Below are 14,761 nucleotides of genomic sequence, written 5' to 3'. Positions count from 1 at the left end.
TACAAGAAATGCTAAAGGAAGTTCTCTAAGTGGAAAACACAAGAGAAGAAAAAGACCCATAAAAGCAAACCCAAAACAGTTAAGAAAATGGTAATAGGAACATACATATCAATAATAACCTTGAATGTAAATGGATTAAATGCCCCATCCAAAAGATACAGACTGGCTGAATGGATACAAAAAAAAGACCCATATGTATGCTGTCTACAAGAGACCCACTTCAGACCTAGGAACACATACAGACTGAAAGGGAAGGGATGGAAAAAGATATTCCATGCAAATGGAAATCAAAAGAAAGCTGGAGTAGCAACACTCATATCAGATAAAATAGACTTTAAAATAAAGACTGTTACAAGAGATAGCGAGGGACATTACATAATGATCAAAGGATCAATCCAAGAAGAAGATATAACAATTATAAATGTTTATGCACCCAACATAGGAGCACCTCAATACATAAGGCAAATGTTAACAACCATGAAAGGAGAAATTGACAGTAACACAATAATAGTAGGGGACTTTAACACCCCACTTACACCAATGGACAGATCATCCAAACAGAAAATAAATAAGGAAACACAAGCTTTAAATGACACAAAAGACCAGATATATTTAATTGATATTTATAGAACATTCCACTCAAAAGTGGCAGAATACACTTTCTTCTCAAGTGCACATGGAACATTCTCCAGGATAGATCACATCTTGGGTCACAAATCAAGCCTTGGAAAATTTAAGAAAATTGAAATCATATCAAGCATCTCTTCTGACCACAACGCTATGAGATTGGAAATCAATTACAGGAAAAAAACTGTAAAAAACACAAATACATGGAGGCTAAACAGTGTGCTACTAAATAACCAAGAGATCACTGAAGAAATCAAAGAAGAAATTTAGAAATACATAGAAACAAATGATAATGAAAACACGATGACCCAAAACCTATGGGACGCAGCAAAAGCAGTTCTAAGAGGGAAGTTTATAGCAATTCAATCTCGTCTCAAGAAACAAGAAAAATCTCAAATAAACAATCTAACCCTACACTTAAGACAACTAGAGAAAGAAGAACAAAGAAAACCCAAAGTCAGTAGAAGGAAAGAAATCATAAAGATCAGATCAGAAATAAATGAAATAGAAATGAAGAAAACAATAGCAAAGATCAATAAAACTAAAAGCTGGTTCTTTGAGAAGATAAACAAAATTGATAAACCCTTAACCAGACTCATCAAGAAAAAAAGGGAGAGGATTCAAATCAATAAAATTAGAAATGAAAAAGGAGATATCACAACTGACACCGCAGAAATACAAAGGATTATAAGAGACTGCTACAAACAACTGTATGCCAATAAAATGGACAACCACGAAGAAATGGACAAATTCTTGGAAAAATACAATTTTCCAAGACTGAACTAGGAAAAATTAGAAAATATAAACAGACCTATCACAAGTAAAGAAATTGAAACCGTCATTAAAAATCTTCCAACAAACAAAAGTCCAGGACCAGATGGCTTCACAGGTGAATTCTAACAAATATTAGAGAAGAGCTAACACTGATCCTTCTCAAACTCTTCCAAAAAATTGCAGAGGGAGAAACACTCAAAAATTCATTCTACAAAGCCACCATCTATTACAAAAAAAGAAAATTATATACGAATATCACTGATGAACATAGATGCAAAAGTCCTGAACAAAATACTAGCAAACAGAATTCAACAGCACATTAAAAGGATCATACAACATGATCAAGTGGGATTTATCCCAGGGATGCAAGGGTTCTTCAATATACGCAAATCAATCAGTGTGATACACCACATTAACAAATTAAGGAATAAAAACTATATCATCTCAATAGATGCAGAAAAAGCTTTTGACAAAATTCAACACCGATTTATGACAAAAATGCTCCAGGAAATGGGCATAGAGGGAAGCTACCTCAACATAATAGAGGCCATATATGACAAACCCACAGCAAGCATCATATTTAGTGGTGAAAAATTGAAAGCACTTCCACTAAGATCAGGAACAAGACAAGGATGTCCACTCTCACCACTCTTATTCAACATAGTTTTGGAAGTCCTAGCCATGGCAATCAGAGAAGAAAAAGAAATACAAATTGGAAAAGAAGTAAAATTGTCACTGTTTGCAGATGACATGATACTATACATAGAAAATCCTAAAGATGCCACCAGAAAACTACTAGAACTAATCAATGAATTTGGTAAGGTTGCAGGATACAAAATTAATGCACAGAAATCTCTGGCATTCCTATACACCAACAATGAAAAATCAGAAAGAGAAATTAAGGAAACACTCCCATTTACCACTGCAACAAAAAGAATAAAATACCTAGGAATAAACCTGCCTAAGGAGGTGAAAGACTTGTACTCAGAAAACTATAAAACACTGATGAAAGACATCAAAGATGACATAAACAGATGGAGAGATATACCATGTTCTTGGATTGGAAGAATCAATACTGTGAAAATGACTATACTACCCAAAGCAATCTACAGATTCAGTGCAATCACTATCAAACTACCAAAGGCATTCTTCACAGAATTAGAACAAAAAATTTTACAATTCGTATGGAAACACAAAAGACCCCGAATAGCCAAAGCAATTTTGAGAAAGAAAAACAGAGTTGGAGGAATCAGGCTCCCCGACTTCAAACTATTTCACAATGCTACAGTAATCAAGACAGTATGGTACTAGCACAAAAATAGAAATATAGATCAGTGGAACAGGATAGAATGCCCAGAGATAAACCCATGCATATATGGCACCTAATTTACAACAAAGGAGGCAAGAACATACAAAGGAGAAAAGACAGCCTCTTCAACAAGTGATGCTGGGAAAACTGGACAGATACATGTATAAGAATGAAATTAGAACACTACCTAACACCATACACAAAAATAAGCTCCAAATGGATTAGAGAATTAAAAGTAAGACTAGACACTATAAAACTCTTAGAGGAGAACATAGGAAAAACACTCTTTGACATAAACCACAGCAAGATCTTTTTTGACCCATCTCCTAGAGTAACGGAAATAAAAACAAAAATAAACAAATGGGACTTAAAAGCTTTTGTACAGCAAATGAAACCATAAACAAAACAAAAAGACAACCCTCATAATGGGATATTTGCAAATATTTGCAAATGAAACAACAGACGAAGGATTAATCTCCAAAATATACAAACAGCTCATGGAGCTCAATATCAAAAAAACAAACAATCCAGTTAAAAATTGGGTGGAAGACCTAAATAGACATTTCATCAATGAAGACATACAGATGGCCAAGAGGCACATGAAAAGATGCTCAACATCACTAGTTATTAGAGAAATGCAAATCAAAACTACAATGAGATACCACCTCACGCTGGTCAGAATGGCCATTTTCAAAAAATCTAGAAACAATAAATGTTGGAAAGGGTGTGGCAAAAAGGGAACCCTCCTGTACTGTTGGCGGGAACGTAAATTGATACAGCCACTATGGAGAACAGTATGGAGGTTCCTTAAAAAACTAAAAATAGAACCACCACACCACCCAGCAATCCCACTACTGGGCATATACCCTGAGAAAACCATAATTCAAAAAAAGTCATGTACCATAATGTTCGTTGCAGCTCTATTTACAATAGCCAGGACATGGAAGCAACCTAAGTGTCCATCGACAGATGAATGGATAAACAAGATATGGCACATATATACTATGGAATATTACTCGCCATAAAAGGAAATGAAATTGAGTTATTTGTAGTGAGGTGGATGGACCTAGAGTCTGTCATACAGAGTGAAGTAAGTCAGAAAGAGAAAAACAAATACCGTATGCTAAGGCATACATATGGAATCTAAAAAAAATGGTATTGATGAACCTAGTGGCAGGGCAGGAATAAAGATGTAGACGTAGAGAATGGACTTGAGGACACGGGGTGGGAGGGGGAAGCTGGGGTGAAGTGAGAGTAGCATGGACATATATACACTACCAAATGTAAAATAGCTAGTGGGAAGCAGCCACATAGCACAGGGAGATCAGCTCAGTGCTTTGTGACCACCGAGAGGGGTGGGATAGGGAGGGTGGGAGGGAGACGCAAGAGGGAGTGGATATGGGGATGTGTATGTATATGGCTGATTCACTTTGTTGTACGACAGAAACTAACACAGTATGGTGAAGCAGTTATACTCCAATAAAGATCTATTAAAAAAAAAAAAGACTGCCATTGGCAAGTTTGCTGCGGTGGTGGGTGGCTTTCTCCACTGCGCTAATTCACTCTCTCGTTGATGTTTATTTGTGCAATAAGCCAATATTCACATACACAGGCACACAGCACATACTCATGCACACAGCCCTACATACTATTAGAAAACTTTTTTTCCCAATCAGATTGGCAGAGATCAAAAATAACAGTGATCCATTGTAACAGGAGATGGTGGGATGACGAGCCCTCACAAGCCCTCCTCCACCTGACCCCTGCTGGGCACCCCCTTCCTCACCGACACCCTCCCCGCCCCCGTCCACTCCACCTCAGTCTCCTGTGGCCTCTCAGATCCCCAGGACCTTTGCATGTTCTGTGCCCTCTAGCCGGAAGGCTCAGCCTCCACGTCTGCATGGCCTCCCCTCCCCTCCTCCCCTCTTTTGTCAGATCAGTTTCCAGTCAGGCCGGCCGTGACCTTGCTGCACCCCTGGGGCTCGCCGTCCTCTTTTATTTTTCCCAGCACATCATCCTCTCACATTCTTTATAGTTTGCTTGTGTTATGATCATTGTTCTTTGTTTGTTTCCCCCACTAGATTGTAAGCCTGGTGAGAATAGAGATCTTTGCTTTTAAACTGGTGTATTTTAGATGCTAGCCTGGCTCCAAGTAGCTGCCTAATAACATTTGCTGAATAAACACTTGGTAACTTGTTCATCATTGAACTGAAAGAAAACTTTAAAAATTATGTCTGGGACTTCCCTGGTGTTCCAGTGATTAGGACTCAGTGCTTTCACTGCAGGGACCCGGGTTTGATCCCTGGTCAGGGAACTAGGATCCTGCAAGCCTTGCGGCATGGCCAGAAAAAAAAAAAGAAGAAAAATTATATCATGTTTTTCTTAGATCATCCCCCATGTGGTATAACATTTTTTTACATTATTGAGTTTTGTTACAAAAGTAATATACAAGGTTCAAGAGATATGTAAAGAAAATTTAATATCATCTCTCCATCCCCCTTGGATTAAACCTTCTTTATGTGTTCTAAGGTACAGCCTTTCACAAACCTATCATCTATCTATCCATCTATGTATGTATGTATGTATTTATCTATCCACCTATGTATGTATGTATGTATGTGTCTATCTATCATCTATGTATGTACGTATGATGTATGTATCTATCCATGCATATATGTATGTGTCTATCTATCTATCTATCATTATCTATTTATCCAACTATCTATCATTCTATCTATCCATCTATGTATGTATGTATGTATTTATCTATCCATCTATGTATGTATGTATCTATCTATCCATCTATGTATTTATGTATCTATCCATCTATGTATGTATGTATGTGTCTATCTATTGTCTATGTATGTATGTATGATGTATGTATGTATGTATGATGTATGTATGTATCTATCCATGTATGTATGTATGTGTCTATCATCTATCTATCCAAGTATCTATTATTCTTATCATTCTATCATTCTATCTATCCATCTATGTATGTATGTATGTATGTATCTATCCATGTATGTATGTATCTATCCATCCATCTATGTATGTATGTATGTGTCTATCTATCCATCTATCTATCATTTATAATGTTACTTTTTTCTCTTACCCTACACATTACCCTATAGTTTCATCATCATCTAACTCTTTGAGTAGATAGCTAATGTTCCATTCTATGGATATACTTTAATCATTCTTCTATTGATGAGCATGATGTTTCCTTAATTTTTCCTACAACAGCAGTGCTACAGAAAGCACCCTTCTACATATGGCCTCAGTATTGTTGTTTGTTTCTGAGGCCATCTTCTCAAAAGTAGGACTTCTGATGTCAGAGAGCGTCTGTGTTTTTATCTTAATGTCGCAAGGTTGTCTCTCACAAAGGTTGTAACAAACTCCCCAGATCATGGCTGACGCCAAATATAATCATTTAAAAATATTTTTTTTCTCGTTTAAGTGGTAAAAAATGGGATCTCAGTATTTATTCAGCGTCCAACGCTGTGGATTTTGTGAGTGTGAGCATCTTCTCACGTGCCCATCCGCAGTCTTCATTTCTCCTGGGAACTGCTCCCTCGTTTCTCTGCTGCTGGTCTTCATCTCATCATAGGCAGGAGCTTTCCCCGTGTTCTGGGTATTATTTGTCACGTGCATTGGATGTACTTTTCAATCTCTTGTTTTTCTCCAACTTTGTGTGTGGTATCCTTGACATACCAGCACTTCATTTTTTTAAATTTTTTCCTTTGTGCCTTTAATGATGCCCTTACTTCACACATTCTCCCCCATTTCACCCTGAAGTCAGTATTTTTGGAAGTTTTATTCTGATATTGCCTGTGTATCTTTCTTCCACCCAGAATTTATGTTGCATCTGGTATAAGGTAGGATTCTAGCAATTTTCCCCGTGATTGTTGAATTATTCTAGCACTGTCACCTTTTCTTAAACAAACATCCCTTTCCCACTCTGTTCTACATCACCTGTGCAGCTGGAGCTTCTCCTGGCCCCTCCAGTCTCTTCTTCTGACCTGTTTGTCTGCCCTGATGCTAATAATTTACTATCAAATCCCAGGGAGAAGTTCACTAAAGTAGATGTGTAATTGTTAACATGGGAAAATGTTATATGTGATACATTGTTAAGACCTAAAAGCAGATTGCAAATCATTGTGGCTCCATTAAAAGGTGTGTGTTTGTATTTTGTGCACAGAGTGTGAAAGGCTGAAAGGCTATACACTTAAAATATTAGTAGCAGTAACGCCTGGGAAAGGAGATTATAAATGAATTGGTCTCTTATTGTATGTTTATTTTTCTATAAGCATTACCTATGTAATTGAATATAAAAGTTAAAAATTTAGTGACTCTCCCTGGCCTACAAAAGAAAAGCTACCAACTTAGTTTTGTCTTCAAAACTTTCTAGCTATGGTCACATTCATATAGTAGTTAAGAGAAATATTAAACATGAAGAAAGCTACAGGCATTCCTTACCTAGGGCTCGATAAAGACTATAGCAGCTTACTTTTTCTGATTAAAGGGAATGACGTTAATACAGTTGTAGCTAATCCACACTGGCCTATATGCATGTTAAACCAAACATATGAAGTTAATAATTATAGTCTTGCCAAAGGCAGATGGGATCATGCAATTAGGTTCTGCATCAGTGCAACCATCAGCAGATGGAATTCCCTTTATCTATAAAATCATCTCATGAAGATGATTGGGACCTCATGATCTCCTGCCACGCAGACTTCTTGGTCCACTTCCCGTGTCTAGGGCTCAGAGGGTGGAGGCTCCTCGTTGGCTCTGGTCTGTGGTTCCTGGGCTGGAGCTCCATCGCGTGCAGTTCTTCCCTTAAGGGTTCTGGGAATTGCCCCGCTCAGGGTCAGGAGAAGATGCCAGCGGTGTTGTGTAACTGACGCTGGACTCCAGCAATTCCAAACACCTGCTCAGAAAAGGGAACGCCTTCCACCTTGGAGGCGATGACGGGTCATCAGGGGAAACTGGTAGAACATATTCAGGATGGAGCCGGCATGTGGTCCTGGGAAGAGTGGGGACCAGTGAGCTCTGCTGGTCACGCAGACTTGCAGCTGGTGATGTAGGTCGACTGATGAGACCCACGTTTGTCATGATGGAAGTCTGTCACATAATGATGCTTCCTTTGGTTTTGAAAAACTAAAAGGATGATAGACGAAGTCTGAATTCACATTTGTACAAGTTTTCAGTGTTTCTGGATGTTCATGATGCACCTTGAGAATTGTCTCTATTTTGACTTTTCTTTGTAAAATGTGGATTTAATATTTAGCAGTAGTACTTGCCATTCTCGCGTCTTGATGGAGTGGCAAGAAGGTAGCCCGTACACGTGAAGCTCCACTGAGCTTCCCCGAGAAAGGCCTCCCCGGGGTGTGGATGTGGAGAGGGTGCCTCTGTGCAGACACGCATGGCTTGAGAACCCTTGAATCAGCACCCAACAGACACCGGGGCTGAAATTCCATGTAGCTTTTGTCCGAAGCCACCGTAAACCTCACACGATGGTATCACTCGTGCAGACTTGGGCGTTTTGAGTTGATGTGGCGTGACTTGATCTGCACAGTCATAATGAATTTCTAAACATGAAAGCCACATGCCAAGGAGCCACATAAATGCACTATGTTCTGTCACTGGTCTGGCCTTATTTACTTCAAAAATGAAGTCATGTCTTAATTACCCCTCTTTCCCTTTTCTTTAAATTCATCATTTAAGAGTATTATCTCAGCAACTTTTCAATCTTCACTCCTTCCCTGATGACTGCCTGGGTGGGTGGGTTACTTGTTTTCTCAGAACTGTGAGATGGCAGATAATTGGTGAAAAAGACTCAACGTGCCTTTGATCTTGTGTTGGCACAGAGTGATGGGGGCATGGGTGGCAAAATAGAATGTATTTGTGTGTGTCTGTGAGTGTATTGCTCTGTTAAAAACACAGAAGGACACTGTGTCCTATGGTCAATTAGTAATGCATAGTCATTTTTGTTCCAAGATTAAAATTGGAAATCTGTAGCCTTTCGTAAGGATGAAATTGAATCGGAGAAGATGAAGCTACTTGTGACTTCACTTTTATTGTGTTTTATTATTCCACCATAAAGGAAACTCTAATGTCTGCATTGCTACATGTAAATGGTAACTCAGAAAGTGACTTTATTTTCTAGGGCTATCCATCATTTGGATAATGGTGGTTAGTGTCACCTTTTATGTACTTCTAATTGCGTTTCATGGTGCAGACAGATGTTGGTTGTCCAAAGCTTATTATAAAGTGTCTACATCCAGTCCTCTAAGTCTTACATGTAATTCTCCTACAGCTCCTACAAAGGGGGCATTAACGCATTATGCCACTTTTCAGACTCTGTGTGTCGATCCGTCCGAGGTGGGTCTTGAAAGGTCAACAGTATGTTTAATTACGCAGTGATCTGGGGCTAATGTCATGAGGCACCTGCCATATTCTCCCTACTTTTGGGTACTCACTATCAGAGATATTTTCTCTTCACATGTGGAAGTAACTTTATTGTTTATGCTGATTATTAAAGGCATATGTGATGATGGTTAAATCATTAGCAGGGGAAAACTGGTCATAAACCCATCCCATTGTGCACAGTTTTGAATATGTTATGTCTTTCCAGAGATTTCTGTGTAAATATAATTTTAATGCAAATCTGATCTCTTTCTTACTTAATACTTTTTTGGCCATTTTCAATATTAATGCCTAATATCCCATTTTGTGGCTGTAAAATAGCATATTTTACTAACCACCTATTGATGGACATTACATAATCAACTATTTTCCCCTATTCTAAATCATCCTGAGTAAAAGGGTTTATTTCCTCCCCACCCTCTGAAAAAAAGTCTTGTCAATACAAGGTATTATTAAAACTTTCCCCCCATTTTATATGATTCTTAGATTAATATTGAGAGTGAATATTTTTTGGGTATATGTTAGGTATTTATAGGCCTTGTTTGGAACTTTCCTGTTCAAATCTTTCGTCAAAACTTTAATCAGGATATTTATTATGGGTATGTAAGAACTCTACATTAAAGATATGGGGAGAAGGTGTCAAAAGTAACGTAAAATAGAAGAAACCTGGAACCCCTTAATGTGAGGGTCAGAGTCATAACGTTTGAGGTTCAGAGTGAAAATCCTAGTGATAGAGAGGTGATTCACTATAGTAGGTGTATCTTCTTTAGGTGGGAATTTCCATATGTGGGAAAGAGGCTCACTGAAACTAACAAAGGTAACGTTGGGCTGAGGCCGGCGTGGTGTCTTCTGTGGACCGTCCACTCCCGAGCACGAATCAGACACTCCCTTCCACTCACACCCACAGAGCCCTGAAATGTTTCTGCAACTTTTATTTTACAGAAACCACAATATCACACACAACCAGACTCTCCGTTATGACCGGAAATTAAGGAAACACTTTCATCTTCGAGAAATAGGAAACTTTGGGGCATGTTTATATACTTGTACACGTATAATTGTTAAGCAGTTTTCTATTGGATGAAATAAAATGAATGTATCATTGTTGGATATACACAGTTTGCTGATTATTCTCATGTGTTTTAGGTCATGTAATTACAGGCGGCAGAGCCCACCCTCTACCCGAGAGCAAAGTGAGTTAGGGCTTGTTATGATTTATATAAGTCACTCGCATCTTAATTCTAACCACCACAATCTCCAGGGCATCCAGTTGCCACCTGTGGTTCCAACTGGAAGGGAGGGAGCCGCCCAGGGCTGCTCACCTTCTGTACCTGCCCTGAGGTGAAATATGGCTCAAGGACAACCCTGCTGATTGAGGAAATCAGACCATGAGGGTTAAGAGAGCTGTCTGCAGTTACACAACAGAATTACTGATAATTGCTATGGAACCACTCAGACAACCTTATCTCTCAGGGCCAAGCTGAGCACAAAACAGACTACCTTCTCTTGGGACATAAAACCCGAGTGCATTGCATACCTGTCTGTGGGTTCCCGGAACCAGCCTTGGTATCAGAAAGCATCCAACCGCTTTGAAAAGGTGAGATTGCTCTGTAGTTACCCGGGAGAAAATCTGAATAGATTGAAAAGGGAGACTTCTGGGGGCATTGTGGGTCTTCTTTTTGGAAATACAGTTTTTTTTAAGAAGAAGTTTTATTGGAAATCTTAGTTATTGTTGGAGAAATATAAATCTTTTCCTTCCTTATTATATTGTGTACCTATAAGGTGATATTTTTATAATAAATATTTAAAATTAAAAAAATTGATATATTTTGTAATAACTCCATGATAATTTCAGAGTATAAATAGAGTATAAATAAATAGGCAGGTATAAAGTGTTTTCAGATGACAAGAAAGCATGTCAGAATCGCCGACAGTGTTTTTTCTTGGGGTAGGGGGAAGAAGAAAAGCAAAAATTTAGAAGAAAGGTGTGGCTTTGGCAGGCAGCAGCGACCTAAAAGCTTTCCATGTAAAACATTAATCAGTCTCAGTGTTAGATTACACCAGAATCTGCCCCATATACAATAGAATTCCACCTAGGAAAAAGTTGAATGGGAATAAAATCCAAACAAATTTCCAGATCCTGTTACAGTACCTAACAGGAGTTTTCTGTTGGGTTGAACCATGTGAAGTTGCTGGGGTTTTCAGTTTTTTCTCTTTAGCAGTTGACTGAATTGACTACCATCATTTCATTTACCAAGAAATAATAGAAGTAGTTTTTTTGTTCTCTCTCTCTGTTTCCAGCATACACATAATCACGTAATTTTATATATATATTGGTGGCGGTGGTGAAACATCCCCAATATAAAACTTTCCGTCTTAACCGTTGTTAAGTGCACAGCCCCGGCATCCTGTGCGTCCACGCTGTACCACCACCATCTCCAGCACTTTTCCATCTTCCCAAACGGAAGCTCTGTCCCCACGAAGCGCTCACTCCCCCTGACCCCAGCCCCGTGCAACCGCTATTTTACTGTAATATTTTGACTCCAGAGTCTTGGGCTGCTCTTGCTGTCTTGGTTGCTGTTTCCAGTCCTGAAAGAATAGCAGGGTTGAGGGGAGAGGTGTAGGTGCAGGAGGTGCACGTTTGCTAGAAGGCAGCGACGGAGCGGCTCTGGCAGTTGTTGTGTACGCACGTCTCACACGCCGTGTCCTCGGCCTGGTTGGACGGGGCACCCTGGAAGGCCGCCGACTCACCCACCTCCTGTGCGCGCCTGGGGCTGAGTTGCCTGTCAGGCCCCGAGGCCCGCGGCCACATAGCAGAGCCCATGGAGGCTGGACGGCCTCGTGATCCATCAGGAAGGTCTCTGAAGGTCGCTGGCGTCACTCTCCTCTCTTGATGCAGTGACTGAAGTCTGGAACGTTCTCTGCATGTGTGGGTTTGTCATTTTCCCGTCACATATTAATGAGACACGTTTGGGTGGTGACTCCCTGACGCCCAGGCCCGACGAGTCGGCACTCGTGTCTGTTCAGCCCAGCCCCTCACACTCCCTCCAGAAGCGGGTCCTCTCCGTCGGGAGGTCTGAGGTCCTCAGAGACGAATCCCCCGCTGGCACCAGGCCAGCAGGGTGGTGAAGAGCAACCGTGGCCACTACCTCACTATGTGGGCTGGTTTTGCTTCTCTGTGGGCTGTTCTCGCTTCTCTTATTTTATTTCAAGTGGGGGAAACACGATCACTTTTTGAGGGGACAGTGAGCTTGAGTCACCTTGCTGCTGATGTCTTAGGACCTGAGCTCATGAAACCTGGCCTTTCTGACAGAAGAAATATGTCTTTTAGGTGACATTGGCTTGAATTAGACTCTCAGATGCTAAGCAACTGAGCAGAATTTCCAGGAGAAATTTCCACCCTCTTGTGAGTGGCGGGTCAGCGAGGAGAGCACAGTATACAAAAGTGTCTGATTTGTTGCTGATACAGGTGAGAAAAGACTGTCTGATGGCAGATACCTCACATGCAGGTGAACCTGGCCCGCTGTGCTTGGGAGGGGGCCCCGAAGCCCAGGTGCCCCTCAGTGCTACAGCTGTAGACTTCTCATCCCAGCAAAGGGCAGAGAAATGATCACCACCACGGACTCGGATGAAACAGCAAACAGGGTCAGACTCAAGCTGGATCATTCAGGGTGGTTGACTTCTATTTCTCACCACTCTCCAGCATTTTAGTTACAAATAGCCTTCAGGGGCAAGCATCGTGGAGAAAACAGGACAATGCATGGAGAACAAGGAAGGTGCTGCCCCTGGAGATGGCAGAGCAGTTATATGATAACACAACACAAGTACAATTGGCAACACACGTGGCCGCCTTTGTCCACGGTCAGAAGAGCATCACTGCTCCCTCCACCCCTCCAGGGCTTTTCCGTCCTGACTGTGTGTCAGAGAATTACCTGGGAAACGTCCAGAAATTACAATCCTAATGCTGGCCAGCCCCCTTCCTCAAGCAGTTTAATCAGACTGCTGACCCAGGAAGAGCCTATGAATTGGCCTTGTTTGAGACCATCTAGGTGATGCTGGAGGGGTGCAGGGGTGTGAGAGCCCCTGTTAGAGCCTCAGCAGTGGGGGTCATGGTCACTGCCCTGGGTTATATGCTGGCTTGTGTGTCCCACCCCTGCCCCTCAGCTCCAACCTGCCCAGTGACCGCCATGGACCTTGGTCCCCAGAAGGGATCTGTGTCTCCCCTCAGAAGGTGCTCATGTGACCTTTCTGTGCTTGTGGTGGTGCTGGATGTCACTGACGGGATTCTGAGAATGCCATGCTGGGGTATGCGATTTAGTTCGTAGGCTGGCTTACTTAGTGGGTAATTAAACTGCCAATGTATTTATTAGTTTTGGTCCTAAAATGTAGCGCAAGTACGCAGAGGCTTTCTAGCAAAGGGTGTGTTATTTTATTCATCAAATAAAATCTTAAAATCTGGGCAGGTCCCCTTCAGAGGGTGTTTCCCATCATCATGGCTTACGGCTCTATTTCATGATGAAGTTGTTGATGAGTGTCAGCCTTCCTCTTGAGTAGCAGGAGAGAGCAGAGACTTGTGCCTTCTGACTTATGACACTTCTGGTTCCTACCACCTCAACACCACACCTGCCAGTTATGGGAACATTTGAATCCCTAGGCAACTATATAAAACTGCATGAAGGGATAGTCCTTCAGGATGGTAATCTGCTTTCTCCATCACCAAAAACATGAAGAAATTGCTTTAAGGTCCAAAAAGCAACGAGTCAGCAGTATTTGTCCTGAACCAGCCAGAGACACTAGATGGGTTAAGCCACATATACTGGCTTTAAATTTAACCTCTGCACTTGTGGGATGTTGGGTCCTCAATGCCTCATGAAATGGTTGTAAATGACTTAATAGACGTGGAGTCCTTAAAACTAGGCCTTACACTTTGCAAGCACTCAATAAATATTAGCAATATTAGAGCTGGGTCAAAATAGGAGAGGGTGGTCTTACTGTCCTTGAGAGGTTTAAAAGCTAGATGGTAAGAGAAATAACACCAACTGTCATTGGGGTGTTTACTCTTTGCCAGTCACCAGACCAGCACTTTTATTGTTATCTCACAAATACAGGTAAAAACACAGAAGAAAACATAAGAGAAATTGTGTAGTCAGGTGGAGGATATGGGATCTACACGTTCCGAACACAAGGTTATTAGGTTTGCAGAAGCCAAACAGGATTTGTCAGGGGGGATTGATTTGAGCTGAACAATCTTCACAAGAGGAAGCTTTGGGTGACTGTGAGCCCACCTTGGAGAGACATGAAATGAGAAAGTGGCCGGTCTGGGAAGGAGCCCCAGAAGTGCTGGGTGTGACAAAAGAAGGTCATGAGAAATAGCACCCGATGGGCTTCCTCAGTAGCTGTGGGGCGTCCCCTTCTTAGGGGTCTCTGGAAACAGACTTTACCCTTGTCCTCCAGGGAAGCTGTGGGCGTGAGGCGTGCGTCTCCTGGAAAGACTGGGATTGAACAAGGGATTTTAAAAGTATTCCTTTCTACGGTTTAATTTCTGAAAATAGGGATAACGATGCAAGGGGCAATTGGTGCTGATGTGGAAAACCACGAGGAGGAAAGGCGAGGGCAGTG

Source organism: Eubalaena glacialis, chromosome 12 (assembly GCF_028564815.1).
Source record: "Eubalaena glacialis isolate mEubGla1 chromosome 12, mEubGla1.1.hap2.+ XY, whole genome shotgun sequence".
NCBI lineage: Eukaryota > Metazoa > Chordata > Mammalia > Artiodactyla > Balaenidae > Eubalaena > Eubalaena glacialis.
Note: the sequence above shows the minus strand (reverse complement) of the source record.